The sequence below is a fragment of the Pectinophora gossypiella genome, chromosome 15 (assembly GCF_024362695.1).
Source record: "Pectinophora gossypiella chromosome 15, ilPecGoss1.1, whole genome shotgun sequence".
Lineage (NCBI taxonomy): Eukaryota > Metazoa > Arthropoda > Insecta > Lepidoptera > Gelechiidae > Pectinophora > Pectinophora gossypiella.
In genome coordinates, this window is record NC_065418.1 from 14,020,694 (window position 1) to 14,042,920 (window position 22,227).

Consider the following 22,227-nt stretch of genomic DNA (forward strand, 5'->3'; position numbering starts at 1 on the left):
ATACATACATAGTAGAATAAAATACTCTATCTAATACCACAGTGAACATTTATGCCCTCCCTTTATTCATTAGCAACAAAGAACACACATGCCCTTTCGGAGTATTCTAAACCTGCCTTTATTAGTAGAAGATTTGACCTACCTATCCCTTTTACAACGAGATTTTATAAAGGGATCTGTGAGGCCATCCCTCGGTTGTGCAAACACAGCCGACGTAGGTTATTCAGATGGCGAATGAGACAAGCAATGTAAAGATTAGACGGCCCTGTGCAAATAATAATGTTTTGTCATGTATTTACCTGCGCCATTTTCCCTGAAACTCAATTCTATATTTGAAAGTAGCACTTTGTTTACTCAGGTGCGTTACTTCGGAACGCCTACAGTTTATTTTGGTACTTACTTTGACGAGTGGTATCGCTACGACTTCTTTTCCATTCATTTTTTGTTGACGTGACTTCTTGTACTTGGCCGGACAGATGGGGAGCGCTGAGGTCTGTCACCCGGTACTAACTTTAAGACAACAGGCCTGAGGGTGCCCAGATAGGCGCGAACCTCGGCTCAGGGCGTCGTCTGAAAGGAAGAATATTTGAAAGAAATAATTGATCCTAGTGGGTCGATAGCGATAAGCGCTAAATGAGGGAAATCGTCCACCACGCCAGCGGGGTCTGTATCGGGGTTCTGAAGTGTTTGGTGTCGTAAGCTGATTGGCCGCTTCTATGGCTAGAGTAATCGGGTCGTTGAGATCGTACGTATAGTACGTCCTTCGGACGCCGATACTTTTCGGTACCGTCCCAAAGCGGGAGGTGTTCGGAAGCCGCAACTACCAGGGGCGTAACTACCAGGGGTTTCTTTTCCATTCGTTATTATTTATTTATTTCTTATTATCTTCAGTTTGGGGTTTAAGTGAATGAGAATAATTTATTTCCGTAAAACCTGAGTCTAATATGAAACATAGATACAAATTCATCACTTTTATGAACAATAGAGTGATATTGGTGCTAATTCCTGCAGACGCCATGTAATTTTATTTTAAGTTATACCTGTTTCTTATCCGTTGAAAAAGAAAGAAACGGGTAATCGACAGGCATAAAATTTATGAAATACGTCAATTTTAAGCAGAAATCTAAAACAACCGTCTTAAATTTTATATCGGCCAATAATCCGACAGAATTAAGTAAACAGCACGTCAAACGGATTGCATACCAGCGAGATGCCTATTTTATTCGCATGGGTTATTCATTCATTTTAAAATTAACTTGTTGTCAATCATCCATCCCTTTCCTTTTCGGCGGGCAAGAAAATGACGGGTAAGTATAACTTAAAATAAAATTAGGTGTCTGCAGGAATCGGGGCCATTGTATTGTAACAACACAACTTAAGAAAAGTTGGAAAAATTCCGCTAGGCTAGCCGAAGCAAGCCGCGTTGTTTGCGTCCCTCAATGTCTTTGTGGGGCGTTTTGTATGAAATTCGCTGAAGTTTTTCAATGGGCCCAAGTTCCATGTCATTAGACTTTTACTTTGAATGTTGTTGGTGGAATACCTCCTTTGTGATTATGTCGTCTGAGTCGATCTTTACTGGCATCGTCGCGGCTTTTCAATTATTTGCTCTACTTTATAAACTCGGAATTTGTTCTGAACTAAAATCAACGCTTTGACAATAGGCCAGATGAGTGGGTCAAATATAAATAATTAAATCCTAATATGAGAAGCCAGTCTAAGATGATCAAAACTCTATCTATTTTTTTTACATGGGGGGAGATGTAAATGAGATCCATGGACATATTACGTTCTCTATGTTATTCATAATCTTTTTGTTTGTCTGATCAAATGTCAAAAACATAATTAAAACACATAATAACGGGTTCTTACCGCGTTTAAAATAGGGATATGAGACTCCCGATATTTCGACACTGTTGCAAGTGCCATGATCACGGGATGACTGATGAGATTGGAGTGGAGAAGGTAGATCTTAAGTAGGTAGATTTTAAACGCGGTAAGAACCCGTTATTATGTGTTTTAATTATGATAATAACCGCGTAAACTTAAACCAATGTAAAAACATAATTAGTTATTAAGTATAGAAATAATGTAATGGGTAATCAGAAACCACGGATTTCCACTAACAACGATTCTGACACTCTACTTTTGTTTACTTACCCTGAAGTTTTGACAGGTCCGGATTTTTACAGAAGCGACTGCCTGGCTGACATTCCTACCCGCGAAGGGAAAATCAGCCCAATACAGGTTAGCTCACATACCCGGGATAGATATTTAGGAGTCGCTGTCTCCGAATACGGTTTCGACGACGTGATAATGATGATGATGAGGTCACATACCTCCGAAAATGCTTTTCTCGGGAATGTGGATTTCCTCACGATGTTTTCCTTCACCGCTGAGCACGTGATAATCATTTATAACCCAAACATAAATTCGAAAACAAATTCGACAATAATTGTTTTAGGCCTGTGCTTGTTTCGAACCTGCGACTTCAAAGTGAAATCTGATTTCATTTTATTTTAAGTTAAACTTGTTATTTTATTAGCCGCTGAAAAGAAAAGTACGGACAAATTACTATTTTATTAACACGACAAAGTTCTCCTTTTACACATTAGTTATAGCCTCGTTTGAACCGAACAAGCGGAACAAGCCACTCGGTTTAATTAGCTGTAACGGCTTTCAGTATTCAAATACTACCTCCGTCTATTTCCCCTCAATATTCCGCACCGCTATGACAAAGTATTAATTAATCAACGTCTCTACAATTTGTACATACTTCAATACCGCCTGATATTCTTTCGTCCGTATATAATTAATGAACGCACTGATTTATTATGAAAATAAATGTGTTGCCGATATTCGGATATGTGTTGGGAAACGGCTATTTATCTTTTGGAAATATTGGTAGGGGAGGTATGGCCCGTTATACTTGCAATTATTAAACAGACAACAAAGATACTGTTGCAAATGACCGGAAATCGGTCGCGGAAAGCTGCAAAAAGGTTGAAAAAGATCAAACATTTTCATATAATGAGGGTGGAAAAAAAAAGCTATCATTAAATATTTTATTCATAGAAGAGAGCGGAAATGAACCAGGAAAAGCCATAAATACGTATTTTCCCGTTATTAATACTGAATGAAATATTTTATATGCCGGGGCCAAAAAAAAACACTAAAATTTAAAGTTTTATTATGCCTGAATTAGGCAATGCGATATAAAAAAACATCACTGTGAAATCTAGTTCAGTTAGAAACTGAATAAAGATATTCAATTGAGTTTGAGACTGTTTTTATTTATTTTTAGATTGCCTGTTATGCCTTTTTGTATCTGTTGTGTTTTTTTTTTGTATCTTTTTAACGCATTTTATCTATTTTTTCTCTAGCCTATAGTGTCCCACAGGCAAAGGCCTTTCTTTTTCTACTGCCACAGTTCACTACTCCTTTCTACTACCCAGATATATCTAGATCGTCTTTCCTACTATCTTTTAAGCAAATTTTTATTAATAAATATTTTCTGTTATTCCAAATAAAATGTAATGGCAGAAGCATATATAAAAATAAATGGTGCTTGATATTTAGATCACATTATGTATAGACTTATGTTGTTACCTGTAGGAGTGTAGGTACTTATGTTCCTTCTCTTTATTTTTATCAGAATAATAATAGGTGAAAAACGTAATTGTGCCTGGTAAGAGTCATTTCTACCCAAAAACAAAGATAAAAGATGCATATGTCTGTTATGCATGAAATTAGAAGGCCAAACGAAGGGACATCTGTACAGCGCCATCTATATTGTATTTAAGGAATGTAGCCTGGAAAGTCACTCTTCTTCTATAACCTCACCAACCCTGGTGTGAAGGTTATTATTGAGCCGCCAAAGGCCCCTGCCATGGCTCATGTAACGACCATACTTTCATCAGAGGGGTTAAAAAGGCCACATTGAAGCAATTTGACACTTGCGCATATAAAATCAAGTGTGTTATGCAAACAAAATATGTCAAATAGCTATTTGATAGAATAGCTAATTGCTATTTGACATTGATGATGAATTCATCAAATAAAACAATATTGCTATTTGACATTTTTGTTCGCATTTTTGTTGATTAGCGATAAGCCAGATTGTCCGCTTATGATGCACTGGGTACATGCACCTATGCATGTGCCTAGTGCATCAGGCGGGCCTGGCAAATATTTAAATTAAATTTTGTTTTGTCACTACTAACATAGTTTTTAAGTTTTTGTAATACTAACAAATATGGGCATCTGTCTGAAATAAAATTATTTTATTTTTATTTATTTTTTATTTTTTTTATTACGCACTTACCTACTTTTTTATACGCGCAAGTGTCAAATTGTTTCGATGTGGCCTTTTTAACCCCTCAATAAGTAGTAACTGGGACCAACGCCCAAAGTCCCCGATTGTTTGCAATTTAGCTAAGACCCTAGAACGAAATAGGTAACAGGAAATAACTTTGTACAGGAATACCTACTGCAATTACCACGCTCTTCTAATGATAACCCACGTACGCTAGCGATGGAAACCGCAAACTCAAAACAGTTTGCGGTTCGGATTTTGAACGAGGGATTAGTTGAATGCGAACTTCTATTTGATATCAGTTCTGTCATTATTTATGTTCGTACCTACATACATACATATATATACTCACACCTATTTCCCACCGGGGTAAGCAGAGACAATAGAATTCCATTCATCATTTCATTTAGAATGTTCGTACCTAACTACACGTTTGGTAATATTATAGAAAAACCAGTCCAGTGGTTGAGCGTTCTGCACAAGATCCGGAGGTTCCGGGTTCGAATCCCGGTGAGGACAAATCACTTTGTGATCCCGTCTTTGATTAGGACATTGCAGGGACTCCGATGATCCGTGCTTCGGAAGGCACGTTAATCCATTGGCCCCGATTACTACTTACTGATGTAAGTACGTAGTCGTCACTTGAGTCACGTCGATGAGGTTGGTAATCCTCCTTACAACCCACACGATAGAAGAATTATGGAAAAAATGTAAGAGTTTCGCATTATGTATTGTCATCATCATCAATTTAAGAGCCAACGCTCTTGTCGGTGTAGCATTTAAAATACACTCGATGCTACTTTTTTAGGGAAAAATTAGAGCAGTGGTTTCCCTCTCGCCTTCCGCCCCTATTATGTATTGTGTCTCCTTCAAAATACGTTGTAAACTCTCGCATATTAGAAGAGATTTCCTTCACTTCAGCTACGTCATATATAAAAAATGTGGGATAGGGCATGAGGGAAACGATTATTCTTTCTTTACCTTTGTTTGTTTTACACTTTTTATATTTTTTTACGTTTTCTCTTATTTAAACAACCGACCGCCATTTCCCTGTCATTCCGCAATTCTATTTAGGGAGCGCTTTGCTTTCTCCAATCCTGGGAGGGGCCTAGAAAAGATGATGATGATATCATGATTCCAAGTTAATATCAAGTCGAATTTCCTTAAGGAAAATTCATAACAATTATAGTGTTTTTTTTTTAATTATTTTCAGTTTTATAATTTTACGAAGGAAAATTCCACTTCGATACATCTCAGAATCATGATCTGAATTATACCTCAAAGTTTTTGTCACGACGTCACGCTGTACATAAAACACATTATTGTTGGAGAATTTCTTGTGTCACTTCTATTCATTTCATAACACGGTCCCCAGAAAAAATACTTGCTTTCCACAAAAATAAAAAGAGTTAACAAATTTTAAAAGGGTACAAGAAAAATGAATTTTACTTTAATTAAAGCACATAATAACGGGTTCTTACCGCGTTTAAATGGGGATATGAGACTCCCGATATTACAAGCGGCAAAGAAAGAGGGTAGACAGATATGTCTGCCTGTAGAAAATTATGGATCTACCTACTCCACTCCAATCTCATCAGTCATCCCGTGATCATGGCAATTGCAACAGTGTCGAAATATCGGGAGTCTCATATCCCCATTTAAACGCGGTAAGAACCCGTTATTATGTGCTTTAATTATGATAATAACCGCGTAAACTTAAAACAATGTAAATTTTCCTATAGTTTTCTTTTTCTGAAGGACTGTTACCCAAACATTGCTAAAAACCTCTTTAGGTCTTCACATATTTGGTCAAGTGAAAGTAGATGATAGTAGAATAGAATTAAAACAGCTTTTTTGAGTTTTAATTTGATTTTAACTAACTTAAGTTGTACCGAGAGCACGACTTGTGACGTCATTGTTACTCCCCATTTGCCCGGCCAAGTAGTTAATGCCATTTGCGGCAAATACTCTACGTTCATTAAAAATGAATTTCGCCTGGCATAACCATAGCGTGTATAGAAACAGTAACAATTACAATAATTGTTTACAACACTGCACAACACTTAATAATAATATGGAATTCCACTTCTATATTGTACTTACAAACAATCAAAAACTCACCATAGGTAACTAATAACTTAATCACCCTAATACGTGATTGAAACGTGTATTTAGAGCTTGTAAAGAAACACTTAAGTAACTAATTTTATTATTGGCATTTCTTGAGAAACGCAGAGTATTTTTATGTTTTAAAACTGTATTGGTCTTAATCAACCTCCACTAAGGTAATATTCTACATTTCTCATTTTATTAATGTCAATAAAAAACAAGTATTTATGTAGAAAAATAAATTAAAATCACTTATATTTTTATCATTATTTGGTGTCTTTTATAAAATAATTTGTTTCTTTTTTATATTTGAAACAGCTGGCAGTAATTGAATCAGTTATTGGCAGTTTTACCTTAGAAAATAGGTGTGAAATGATACGAGTATTAAATTAAATATTTATTGTGAATATGGACCATGCATTGCGTCACTTTGGTTTTTTGACGTGCCGCAAATGGCATTAACCACTTGGCCGGACAAATGGGGAGCGCTGAAGACTCTCACCCCGTACAACGTTTAAGACAACAGGCCTGAGGGTGCCCAGTTGTGCGCGAACCTCGACTCAAGGCGTCGTCTGAGAGGAAAAATATTTGAAAGAATTAATCGACCCTAGTGGGTCGATAGCGATAAGCGCTGATTGGGGGAAATCGTCGACCACGCCGGCAGGGTATCGGGGTCCTGAAGTGTTTGGTGTCGCGAGCTGGTTGGCTGCCTCTATGGCTAGAGTAATCAGATCGTCGGGATCGTATATTACGTCCTTCGGACGCCGACGCGTTGTGACGCATTGTGTTGCGGAATAAGTCAATTGTACTTATTAATACCATATTCTCCCTTAAGGCCAGCATACAAAAAATTGGTGTTTGGAAAAACATGTAGAAATCTATAAATTAACCAATTTTCAAGACTCTTTTCAGATAACCCACCGTTGGAAAAAGGTAACTGTAGTGTTTACATAAGTACATAAACACATCTTATTGTAATACACGTAGGTATAATTAAATATATAAATAAATTATGTAATTATTATTATTATTATTAGTAACACTCAGTGTCCCACTGCAGGAATATGTAATATATTATAAAATACTTGAATCGATATAATCGATTCACATATATATTCTGTCGTCTCGGGCAATGCACTACGCGGTGGCCACAATTAAAAAGTAAACTGTACGGGTATGTACGGGGGTGGAGTGAAGACGTAGTGTGTGGCAACGAGCCGATATTTATTTATATAATTATATTGAGACCAATACACTACAGTAACGAAAGCGAAGCTAAAATACGACTATACCCCAATTAACCCTAGTCAGAGGTACATCCATCGTATGATGAACTATGTACCCACACTTCACCGAGTTTTCTGTTAAACCAACGTGATAGGTCCGTATCGCTGTCTATAATGGTCGAGCTGTGTTGCACTTAAGATAAATTAATAACTCATTGGTGCAAGTTCGAAACCGGGGTTCGAACAGTCGCTCCCTATTTGAGAAGCAAGCCAGTATACCACGGCACCACAGTGATGTACAGTCATGAGCAATATAATGTACCCACTTTAAGACTGTGTCGCACTAACATATTTGAAATTTAGTGAGACTTACAGTTCAATTAGTCAAAAAAGTTAATGTGACGTGGTACCAAAAGTGTATAAGTACATATTAATGCTCGTGATCGTACTATATACACTTAAGAGGCAAATTACTGAATTTCTCCACCAACCTGTTAAGTAGAGTGAACAGTTGTTTTAAGCCGTTTGTGCAAACGACGTGACTTGACAATGACCTTCTTAGCGCACTTGAGCCTTAATTTGATTCGTGCTTACTCCGTAGAAATTTCTTGCCTTGTTCCCGAAGAAAACGCCTTTTCACTGTTCTGTATCTAAACCGAACAGTTGCTTGTCTTGCTTGAAACTGTTAAAAGTAACTAAACTGCTTGGCATGTTTAACTTATAAACAGTGCATACATAAATCTTTTAATTGCTTTAAAACATGGGAAGCCACGAAAGTGACACGGGACCACCTGCCACTGGGTACATCTTCAAAGCGTGTGGTAGACCTTGCCGCTCTCATATTGAATTATATCTCAGAACAGAGAATAGAGGCTTATACAGGACGTTAGTGACATAATGAGCTGAATCATCCTCCTCAGTATTCGTTACAATGTCACTTACACCCCGTACAAGTACGTACAGGTAGCCATACAAGTACGTATGGATGTTATTGACACCGTAACGAATACTGAGGAGGATGATTCAGACCATGATTCTGAGTTGATATCAAGCGGAATCCATATACTGACCAATTTACTTTTTATCTCACGCGAATTATTTTAGGTATTACTCAGATGGCATTAACTACTTGGCCGAAGAAAATAGTAATAATTAAAATCTTTATTGCGCACACAATACAGAAATAAGTAAAAATGAGGACAGCCGCAACATGCCTATTTATTGCCAAAGCTGAAATTTCTCAAAAATGGCGAGCGCTGAGGTCTCTCATCCGTTAACAAGAAAAGTTAAGACAACATTCAAGACGACAGGTTTCAGCGTGCTTAGTTACGCGCGAACTTCGACTCAGGGCGTCGTCTGAGTGGTTTATATTTGAAAGAATTAATCTACCCTAAAAAACGCAGAACTGTTGAGATTGGCTGGGCAAATACTATGAAGGCTGATATCCGCACACGGAAATGGCGGTGGATTAGTCATGTCCTTAGAAGATTTGTAGAACACCTGTCCCGACAAGCTCTGCCCTGGTGTGCACGTGGAAAACGCAAAAGTGGGCGGCAAGGAGACCTAGCTGCAGGAGTAGAATTAGTTATTGATGCTTATGGCACAGGAATTAATTTTTCTATTCTAAGCATCAGCAGCACGTTAATTTCCCTGTAATCTAGCTATACAACATAGTGGCCCCGATTCCTGCTGGCACCTCCTAATTTTACTTTAAGTTATACCGGTAATTTTCTTATCCGCTGAAAAGCTCTTAATTTTAGAAAGAATGAGTAACTCGGAGGAATCAAAAAGGCATCTCGCTGGTATGCAAACCGCTTGACGTGTGCCGTCAACTTAATTCTGTCGGATTATTGGCCAATGTAAAATTTTTAGAAGGTTGTTTTAGATTTGTGCTTAAAATTAACGTGTGTTCCATAAATTTTATGCTTGTCGATTACCCGTCCCTTTCTTTTTCGGCGGATAAGAAAATGACAGATATAACTTAAAATAAGATGCTATTTACAGGAATTAGCAGCAGTGTTAAATTTATTATACCCCTTTTGTAAGTACAATAAAGAAACCTGGCGACGCTCGGTTGACCGAGAGCGAAAGTTGAAAACTCTCGGCATGTCATGGAAGCGAGATACAGAAGCTGCAAAAGATCGCGAGGAGTGGAAATCTGTTATTCGAACCCTACAACGCAACAGGGGATAAAAGCATTAAAAAAAGAAGAAGAATCTATCCTAGTGCCAACTTATTACACTATACTTCACATTCATCACTAATTTAAGAGCCACGTGCTTGTCGGTGTAGCATTCTCCAGTTGTTTCTATCAAAGACCAATTCTTTCATTTCCTTATAAAGCACGACGTTCAGCGTCTCTTTAATCTTTTCAATGTAAGCTCTTCTTGGTCTTCCCCTTCCTCTCATTCCTTGTAGCTTTCCTTCTATGGTATATACTCTCCGCATTAATCGTATTTATATAGTTTTAACACACTAATAGTACCATCTATCATGTTGTACGAGCGTATTTCTCTGTTGGGACATTTCAATGCTCATAACTTTTGATGTATGCGAAAAGTTGTGACTGTTTGATGAATGCACTAATTCGCAAACTTGGGTAAGCCTGCACCTATTACGCAGCTATGTGAGAGTTATGGAATATTTGTTAAGGACAATGGACGGATGGATTAAAGGCCTCTGTGATCCAGTGGTTCAACGTTGGCCTTACCGGAAGTCCCAGGTTCGAATCCCGGTAAGAATTTACTGTGGTATTAGATAGATCATTTTTTTCTACTATAGATATTTATTACTAATGAAGAAGTGGGGCATAAATGTTCATTCCGACCTCCTTGGTCAAGTGGTTAAGCGTTGGGCTCACGATCCGGAGGTCTCGGGTTCGAATCCCGGTAAGTATTTACCACAAGAAATTACTTTGTGATCTCTAGTTTTGGTAAGGTCCTTTCAGGCCCATCACCTGATTGTCCGAAAGTAAGATGATCCGTGCTTCGGAAGGCACGTTGAGCCTTTGGTCCCGGCTACTACTTACTGATAGTCGTTACATGAGTCATGTCAGAGGCCTTTGCAGCTCAATATAATAATAATAGTTGGAAATCCATCTCACAACCCACACATTATAAGGAGACCCCATTATCCGAAAGGAAGATGATCCATGCTTCCGAGGGCACGATAAACAGTCGGTCCCGGCTACTATTTACTTAAGTAAGTATGTAGTCGTTACCTAAGTCATGTCAAGGGCCTTTGGCGACTCAATAGTAACCCTGACACCAGGGTTGATGAGGTCGATCATTGTTCTCAAAACCCACAGGAAAGAAGAAGATGGGAGATGGAGTTAGCCGTCTGTCACTTTTATGATTTATCAAATCCATCTTAGGTCTTCGTATCAAAAGTGGCTGCAAGTTGTTTTCTGATTACATGAATTTGTGTGTGATTTGCGCTGGTAAGCGAAAGTCAGCCAGTACGGCTTACGGTAGTTGACTGTTTTTTTTTTTGTTTTTATCAATCGAACATAAAACATAAAACTACAAACATAAACAGCCTATGAGGAGCTCGGTGGCGCAGCGGTAAACGCGCTCGGTTTGCGATTGTTGAAGTTAAGCAACTTTCGCAAAGGCCGGTCACAGGATGGGGGACCACAAAAAAAAAGTTTTCATCTCGAGCTCCTCCGTGCTTCGGAAGGCACGTTAAGCCGTTGGTCCCGGCTGCATTAGCAGTCGTTAATAACCATCAATCCACACTGGGCCCGCGTGATGGTTTAAGGCCCGATCTCCCTATCCATCCTTAGGGAAGGCCCGTGCCCCAGCAGTGGGGACGTTAATGGGCTGATGATGATGATGAAACAGCCTATATACGTCCCACTGCTGGGCACAGGCGTTCCCTCAATCAACCGGAGGGCCATGGAGCATACTCCACCAAGCTGCTCCACTGCGGGAACATACTAAAGATTAATCTGATATCCGTTTTTAATTATCTCTAGTGATGCACCGGATCTTACTTTTTTCGGGTACCCGGCCACCGGGTACAGGTTTATTTGCAGTTGGAAAACTAATCCCAACCTGTGACGATGTATGGACACAACAGTTTTTCAAGGCAATAACACCGGCTTTTTGTCACCATAATCTACATTTTCATAATAATAGTGGTTTTATGATATTTTATGTAAGTGCAATAAATGTTAGGTTTGAAGCAACTTATTATTAAGTTTTAGCTTTAAAAAAATTACCCGGATCCTCAAAATTGCCGGATCCACCGGGTACCGGACCCAAACCGGGTACCCGTCCCATCTCTAATTATCTCGTTCTAATAAAATAACATTACTATCTAGCTGATCGCAGCTTGCACGTCACTAGGACATGTGACGTCACGTGTTCCTATTGCCTTTTCTCTCTAACTCGACATAAGACGACGAAAAAACATCAGTAACTTGTCACACAATATCTCTATTTAGCTATATACCGAATTCCTTCACGTTACTCTCGCATCTCGCAGCGAAGTCACGCAGGGACCATACAAAAGTAATTTTCGGGAGTCACCATAACATACGACTTGACAAATTGACGGCAAACGCCAGCTATTGCTCCGGAGCGACAAACTATTTCATTTGTCCGGTTTATAGCTCGTAAACCAGTAATGGCCGGTTACGAACGGCCCTCTGTCTCTCTCACCCCTGCGATAAGCTACGGTTGTGGGTGAAATAAAATATGCTTTATGTGCGTAGATTCTTTTAGACATTCTACCAAGATAATTTTATTTGAAGAAGTTGTGGGTAGTTCGATGGCATTTTTGGTTTAAAGGTGTAGACTACTTACAAGACAGGAATTTTAGGGGATAACCATCTGGGACACAATATTAGACAGCCGAATAACTAAAGCTGTATAACATGCTCACGACTATATACCAATTAGGGTAGTCAGAGGCACATTCATCGCAAGATGAACTAAATAGCCACACCGTACCGAGCTTTCCATTATCAAGGTTTTTTTTACAGCTACTTTTCCTCGGGTTGCGAAACTGCAGTAGTTTTAAGTAGATGAGACAGGAAAATCAAACATCAAAGTTGCTTTAAATCACAATAATTCCTTAAATATTTAACCTCATAAATAAATCGTTAACAAAAATTCAAACATGTACAACATTGTATAATAAATCGTATCGGCAATTGAGTTGGAAACCACTGGAGTTGGTCGGCGTAGAATTGATTTACCGCCTCTGGTTACGACTTAATTCATTCCCACTGCGAACAACTGCTGAAAACTGGTGCCAATATCTTGATTGATGAAATCTGCGGTAAACCAATATGTATAAGTATATTTCTTTTTGTTTTTTTTTATACGTACAAGTATTCCCATGCTGCACTATCCCAATATATAGGGTGTTAGTGACGTCGTAACGAATACTGGGGGGATGATTCAGACTATGATTCTGAGTTAATATCAAGTGGAATTTTCCGTCGCAAAATTCATGATTTTTTTTATTATTTTTAATTTATTTTAAGTCTATACTTTTGCGATGGGAAATTCCACTTGATATTAACTCAGAATAATGAACTGAATCATCCCTCTCAGTATTCGTTACGATGCCACTTACACGCCACACAAGTACATACAGGTAGCCATACAAGTAGGCATGGATTTTAGTGACACGATAATGAATACTGAGGGGGATGAATGAAACTATGATTCTGAGTCGATATCAAGTGAAATTTCCTGTCGGAAAATTAATTAAAATTTTATTGTTTTTTCAAAATATTTTTTTTTTTTTTTTGGAAAATAATTTTATTTTCCGTTCCATACGTTTGCGATGGATAATTCAACTTGATATTAACTCAGAGTCATGGCCTGAATCATTCCTGAAAGTTTTCGTTACGATGTCACTAACACCCAGTATTATATTAAATATCTCCTATACTTAAAGGTTGAGTGAAAGAGATGGCTACTTAGCAATAAGGCCGCCTATTATACTCATTCTATTTCTCTTTTGTTTTGTATTTTCCTATTTGTGCAATAAAGTATTTGTTATGTTCTATAAGCTACCACTTACACATTTGTATTTCTACTACATTTTACTTACCTTGCGCTTTACGACCGACTCCTGACATTTTGTACTTCTATAAAATATGCTTCAGTGCAATAAACACTCTTCACTGAAACGGACGCTTATTAAATATCTTAGTAAATAAATACTAAGCGGTGGTATTAATAAACTAATCTCAGAGACTGCCCTCAGCTCATGGAATGCTGCTCATATCAATGTGACAGTTCTTATATAAAAACAGGGACTTGAACATGATCTTGAGGGCAGTCCCAGCTGAGATTACTTTATTAATACCACCCTTACTAAATAAGTACCTAGTATATATATTATATTATATATGTAATAATCTTCCCACTATTTGCACTTAAATATATATTTATACTTAACATAACATAACAAATACTTTATTGCATAAACAGGAAAAAACAAAAAACAAAACAAAAGAGAAAAAGAATTAGTACAATAGGCGGCCTTATTGCTAAGTAGCAATCTCTACTTAGTAAGTATACGTGTAATAATCTTCCTACTATTTACACTTAAATCTTTTAATTTATTATTTTAAACGTGACTTATTGTAGGTTTGCCGCAGATGGCATTAACTACTTGGCCCGACAAATGAGGTGCGCTGAGGGCTCTCACCCGATACCTACAAAATAAATTAAACAACAGGCCTGAGGGGCGTTATGTGAGAGATTTATACCAATTTGAATGAATAAATCGACTCTATCGGGCCGATAAGGAAAATTGTTGACCACGCCGGCGATATAAGATATGCCTAGCTGTTCAATTAAATGGCTGAATAAGCTGAATATACCTCAGGCCGTTAGTAAAACAGCGATGTTTAGTAAAAAGGCAGTATAATACGAAACATTAAACGAAGTAACCAAAAATATTGTCTGAAAGCATCATCATCTCCCTAGCATTACCTAACCCGTTTTTTTTTTTTTTTTTTTTTTTTCACAGGATCCGCTCGCCTAACCTAAAGATTTGACAGGTCCGGATTTTTTACAGAAGCATCTGCCTGTCTGACCTTCCAGCCTGCGAAAGGAAAACCAGGCCAATACAGATTAGGTCACATACCTCCAAAAATGCATTTCTCGGGAATGTGTTTCCTCACGATGTTTTTCTTCACCGCTGAGCACGTGATAATTTATGATACAAACATGAATTCCAAAACAAATTCGACAATCATTGGTGCTGGATTCGAACCTGGGACCTCAAAGTAAAAGGCGTTCCACCAACTGGGCTACCACGGCTCCCTGAAAACATCATTGGCATACATAAAATATTTTTAATATCCAAACTGTACTGTAGTGTAACCAAACGCAACGTATAGGAAAACCGAAACGCAAATGGTTCAGACGGCCATGTTGACAGTTGTCATTGAATATTAAAGATATAAAAATGGTTAACCTATAATGCGTGGGTATAGACTACGGACGCCTCTAAAAAGACTGTAAGACAAGGCTTTATGATTTAGCGGGAAATTGGCTATTGTACGTAACGTACATGTTGTAACAAAGATTTTTCATTTTTAAAATAAACCAGTGCTTCTATCACATCCGTATTTAATTAATATTAACAAGAGAACAGAATATACTACACAAACAAGACCACTTACAGTACACACTTGCATTTAATATAACAGGACGTTTACACAAAGGGAGTGTGACCCCAAAAGAGATGTCAACTTGAAGTGATTGGATGAAAAAAAGTATAATGGTTAACCCGTAAACCGTACGCTCAGTGATGTGGGTATTTCCAGTTTGATGACGGACGGGATTAAGTCCCTGACTGGAATCCCGCGAGATTAGAGGGATTCCTTTTTTACATTTTAAAATCATAACTGGCTATAAAATTTGAAAACGGCGATTTGAAAATATTTATGTGCTTTATTAGCATAAAGCATTGCCTGTGATGATTTTAAAAAGGGTATTAAATATAGACTGTTTTTTGTTAAGGTATTTTATAAACATCCTATATGAATAAGCGTGAACAGTTTGAGGTAATCCGTGCTTCAGAAGGCAGGTTAAGCCGTTGGTCCCGGTTACTACTTACTGATGTAAGTAGTCGTTACATGAGCCATGTCAGGGGCCTTTGGCGGCTCAATATTAACCTTGACACCAGGGTTGATGAGGTTAGTATTCCACCTCACAACCCACATGACAGAAGAAGAAGAACTTTGAAATAAAACTACTACTTTATATTAAATACAACAACACCAAACTTCAGAGTACTTCAGACCAATTAAATGCAACCTTAACTTGATGCAATGTAGCATAATTGTAAAACAGTGCAATAACGCTTCACAGCACTCACAAATTGAGTCACGTAAATCTCATTCCTTCAAATTACACGATAAATGTTTTTTTGAATGATAAATTGTAATACAAATGATATTCCAATGTGTCATTTATTTATTTATAAAGGTACATACAACATTACAGTGTAACCCAATGCGCTGTATGACTAAAAACAATATAAAAACGAATAAAACAAAAATAAACAATGAATGAAAAAAGAAACAAAAAGAAAAATAAGACTACTACAAATAAGACATGAAAAATACTAAAAGAATTAAAATTATAAAATTTAAAAATAAACTTTCACACAAAAAATAAAAATAATATTAGAAAAAACAAGACAATCGTCAGAAAAGCCAAACACTCTCCATACACTCCACCATCTATCGGCGAACACATCACATTACACCTGTATGTTTTCCAACTAAATATTAATGTGTGTATATTAAATCGCGGGTAATTTAATAATTCATCAACAGTAACTTACTGTCAATATTTAATTTTGTTATTATTCCTTATAAAAATAATAAAAATCTTTATTTTCTTCACTACATAGTATGAAACAAAGTCGCTTTTTCTCTCCCTATGTCCCTATGTACGCTTAAATCTTTAAAGCTACGCAACGGATTTTGATGCGGATTTTTTTTTTAGATAGAGTGATTCAAGTGGAAGGTTTATATGTATAATAACATCCATTAAATAGTTGAGACATACTGTTATTTTTAAGGTTTTTAATGTGATGTCGTAAATATATTTTTTTTCCTCAGCATTGCAGGGTCGCTAGTTTACAATAAAGCCTTAACTACTGGTGGATTGGGGTCTCCATTTAAGGGACATAGCCTGTGTTTGGAGGCCCCTCTCTTCCATTATAACAAATATTTTTTTTCTTTTTTCTCTTGTTTATTCTTTCCATTTATTTATTTGTATGTAGTTCTGTGACAGGTATAGTCCTAGTTAACAGTTTTCTGAAGTGATACTCACGACACAGGCATGCCTAGTGTGGATATCACAGTATAATAAGCATTGTTATACCGCTTCTATAAAAAAAAATCTGTAAACAAAGCAGTATGGTTGGTATGATTTACAGAGTGCAAAAGAGGACAGGTAAGTACTATGGCATGCTATATATTGGCCCATTTAATGATAATTATCTATTTTCGTTTATTAAATGAATGAATGAATAAGAATTTATTTCGAATTTTTTTCATTTAATTACGCATGTATCATCTACGTAATATTTGTACGCCGCAAGGCAACCATGGAGAGCGTTTAATGTGAACACTGGCATCTGTATTTATATTACTCATGTTTAAGCAAATAAATTATCTTTCTTTCTTTCTTTAAATAAAATAGCTCCTTTCCATGCCATTTACATCGTATACACTTAAATACACTTAGGAACGCAAACTTCCTGCTAACTACCGTTCATAAAATCAATGCAGTTAACTTAGCGAACAAAAAGTGCTCAAAGTTTGATCCAGTAGTTAGGTCTGGCAGAAACGACGTATCTCCTAACGACTGCTCGCTGTCAAACGGTGATTAATGCGTTTTACATCTGCAAGTCTACCTTGACAAAACACTGGCTAACGACTCTACGATAAGTCACTTTATTTCACCTTTTAACAGAGGCCTTTGGTTTCGCAATGCGGTGTAAAAATTCATGCTTTGATATACAATACACACAATATGTGCAACTCGTTTTTGGGAATCAGTTTACGTAATAGGAGGTACGGTCACGAGCATTACTATGTATACACTTTGGTACCATGTCACGTTAACTTTTTGGACAAATTGAACTGTAAGTCTCACTAAAGTCAAATATGTTAGTGCGACAGAGTCCTATAGTGGGTACATTATATTGCTCATGACTGTACTCAAACTCCGAAACTACTCGACATTTTTCCGTAGTCGGGTTTTAGTTTTTAAACTTATATTTCTGTTTATATCATTTTGGACTTTCGGTACGTGTTTTATTAAAGACCTGTCCGAAACATTTATGAGTAGTCATATGATCAATTCATTTGATAACCAACACACTAGGTACCATTCGAAAAAAAATCACTTTATGTCCTTTAGAGGATGCCACATAACCTATAACCTTAAATTTATTAAATTTGTTAAATTCCGACAGTTGGTTTAGAAGTTAGGTTGGAACTGACGTACATTTATACATATATATGCATACATACTTAATAGTCAAACACAAAACCTTTCTTTTTGCTTCGTTGCAGTCGGGTAAAAATAGGGTAAAAATTCTTCCCAAGCGAAACCGGGTGGCATCACTAGCACACACCGGAAACTCCATACAAAAATCTTATTTTTACCCTGTGCTCTAAAGTGCAAACGACACAGACAATCCGCGCGCGCTCTCCTTCACTCCTTATCGACTACGGCCATTTAAACTATAGTGAGATCTTAGAATAAGGAATAATACTACGTATAGAACGGCAACTCTCCGGTCCCCACCAGCGTCTGAGCTAGGTGTACCTCACCCCCTCGAACACAGTTTAGACTTGAATCGTACGGCGTCAGACGTCACACACACAGATGCGCGTGTACATTGTACAATACGTCAATGTGTGGTGTCTGTGTAAAACGAGTTTGTTTGTATGAAGTGTCCGGGGTGTGGTAAGACGCAGAAGGGGTGAGGTAAATCTATCTCGGCGTCCGATACGAATTGGTGCGGGGTGAAAGTTAACGTTCTATATTCGTATTATTCGTTATTCTAAGTCGTTTATTGATAGCGCGAAATGTATTTCCATTTTCTCATTTCGATTGTGGAAACCGTTTCAATGATAATAATGAAATTATTTATAGAATTAGTTAACGGACTGTATTTAATTAATTGTTTCATCCTGCTATTTAATTTCGGTGGTATATTTCAATACCAATGTAAATAATTTACGTACTTATATACATTTTTATAAAAATTATCTATCCTCGTAAGGCCCGATTTTCCAGACACAATAGTTAAACAATGGGATTTGGATTTTAAAAGGACTTTGGGCCTTACGACCATAATTATAATAACTCGTCTGTGTTCGACTTTTTTTAGTTCGAAGTCATGTTTGAATCATAGGTAATTGATATCACGTGGTGTTCAGGATTTGTGCCCGGTTAATGACAACAGGCTCGCCCCCTATTACATGGGACTTATACATAGCTGGCGAGGAGTGCGTATAGAGCTATATACATATATAGGTAATAAAATAGACTAATCTCAGCTTCGAGACAGCTCATCAATGCGTACGTCACTAACAGACATCAACAAGCCCGCGAGCACGGCGCGAAGTTGCGGCTCTGAATACGAATTTCCATCGCACATAAACTATCCCCGTACGAATACTGGTTTATGACGTCTTCCACTCAAGGCTTCGCCCAACATCAAGGAACACAACAAGAAAAAGGTCAAAAGCAGCGCGGCGCGCTTTCAATTACATACATACATCCGCATTTTTCCGCCTTTTTTTTTGACGTGACTTGTTGTAGATTTGCCGCAGATGGCATTAACTACTTGGCCGGACAAATGGGGAGCGCTGAAGGCTCTCACCCGGTACAACGTTTAAGACAACAGGCCTGAGGGTCGATAGCGATAACCGCTGAATGAGGGAAATCGTCGACCACGCCGGCGGGGTCGGTATCGGGGTTCTGAAGTGTTTGGTGTCGCGAGCTGATTGGCTGCCTCTATGGCTAGAGTAATCGGGTCGTCGGGATTGTATATTACGTCCTTCGGACGCCGATACTTGTCAGTACCGTCCCTAAGCGGGATGTATTCGGAAACCGCAACTACCAGGGGATTTGGGTGGTGCGGAGCAGAATCGAAAAAACGTTTGGAAGCTAATTTGAGCCATTGGGCAATGTTTGGCAGACCTAGGTCAATGTGCAGATTTTCATTGCGAAGGAACCACGGAGCTCCCGTGGCTTTCCGCATGAAACGATCTTTTTTCCGCCGGGATAAGCAGAGACTATGGAATTCCATTTGCTTTCTCCTTTTTTTTGCTGCTTTCGGTTGTTATATTTAATTCCCGTGCAATATTCTCCCACAAAATAGTCTTTCGGTAATATTTGTCTTTGAAACCGCATTTAAACATTTATTTTTATTATATCTATACGTATTATTTTTTCGTGTAAATTCATGTCTTTCGCTGAACTGCGCCGCGCCTGCGCTGCTACTGTCGATCTCGAGCGAGTTGGTGCGACGTAACCATGGTAACTGCGATCTCGAGCGAGTCTACTGGCGTCGATTTTCCCGATCTCGATGCGAATATGGTTATGGCTCTGGGTGATGGAATGCAATAAATAATTGAGTATAATAACCGCTATAGTAGGTAGGTACTTACCTATCTATTCCCGTTAGATCTATGTGGTTTGATGGGATTGTTGCCGCGTGTTCGCAAGACCCAAATTCTTATAAAAAGGCGTCAAACATACAGCCGCCCTAACATATCTCTAAAGAAAAGTTAAACTCGTATAACCATACAAAAGTGAATGTTGTATCTCCGTTTTAAAACCGTCCTAACAGGACACCCAAGTTAAACAAGAACAGGCGACCTCGTTTGCACAAAAACAGCGACTCCACCCAAAAACTTCGAACAATAACTTGGAAAATGTAACGACTAAACTTAAAGGCCCGCGATTAAATGGGGGTTTCGTATTTTGAGGAAATTAAATATAATTACATCGGCTTTATTTGGGCCACAAAGCCGTTTGGGCACAATTAGTGTCATTGTCTGCGTTGATGAAACAAATTTTGTTGTTCTTTACACTGATTGAGCTTGAATGTCGAGGGTGCTTGGTTGCAGGTGAACGTGAAGGTCATTTGCTATTAAAACTTATTATCTTCTTCATATCGTGTGAGTTATGAGGTGGATTACCAACCTTATCAACCCTGGTGTCAGGGTTATTATTGAGCCGCCATAGGCCCCTGACATGACTTATGTAATGATTAAGTACTCACATTATCAGTAAGTAATAACCGGGACCAACGGTTTAAAGTGTCTTCCGAAGCACAGATCACTTTTTGGACAATCAGGTGATCAGCCTGTAATGTCCTAACAAAACTAGGGATTACCTTCGAGTATATTCAAGACAAAAAATAATATATACGCAATCCACACGACCCATAAAAAAACACATATTAAAAAAAAAGATGAAAAGAAAAGAAAAAGAAAAGAAAAGAAAAGAAAAAAAAAGAAAAGAAATGAAAAGAAAAGAAAAGAAAAGAAAAGGTGAATTTCATCAATTTTCTTTTTTGACTTTACTTATTGTAGATTTGCTGCAGATGGCATTAACTACTGGCCGGAACATCAAATTTTCATACATCTATGTGTATTTGTTATTTAATCTTAGCAACAATATCTATTATAATCTTAACAATAGCTCAGATATAACCTTACAAAACTCCGCGTAAATTAGTAATCAATACAACTACGCTACCCACGTATCCACGGGTTATTCTCAATGAGCAACAGGGGAGTAGCTAGGGCGGGTGACACCCGTTGCGGAAGACAGGGTGTCACCCCAAGAATTAATGCTATCGAAATTTATGAAAAACAAATAACCGTAAAAAATCGAATACGCTACTCACGTATTCACGGGTTATTTTCAATGAGTAACAGGGGAGTCGTTAGGGCGTATGACACCCGTTGCGAAAGACAGGGTGTCACCCCAAGAATTAATGCTTTTGAAATTTATGAAAATCAAATAACCGTAAAAATCGAATACGCTACTCAAATATTCACGGGTTATTTTCAATGAGTAACACGCTCGTCCTGGCTTGACAAGGGCTTTGATAAGTATGCCATCATCTCCCTAGAATTATCCCATTCTTCACAGGGTCCGCTTATCTAAGCTAAAGATTTGACAGGTCCGGTTTTTTAACAGAAGCGACTGCCTGTCTGACCTTCCAACCCGCGAAGGGAAAACCAGCCAAATACTGGTTAGGTTACATACCTCCGTAAATGCACTTCTCGGGAACGTGGGTTCCCTCACGATGTTTTCCTTCACCGCTGAGTGATAATCATTTATGATATCCAAACATGAATTCGAAAACAAATTCGACAATCATTGGTTCAGGCCTGTGCTGGATTCGAACCTGTTGGGTTCAACCAACTGGGCTGCCACGGCTTCAGGATTTGATAGGTATGTAACGCAGTGAAAAAGATACTTGCTGAAATAGATTCAAGTTACTAATTTATATAACGCGGTAATGCGGCTAGTGTTGTGGGCACCTTTGCTCTGGGAA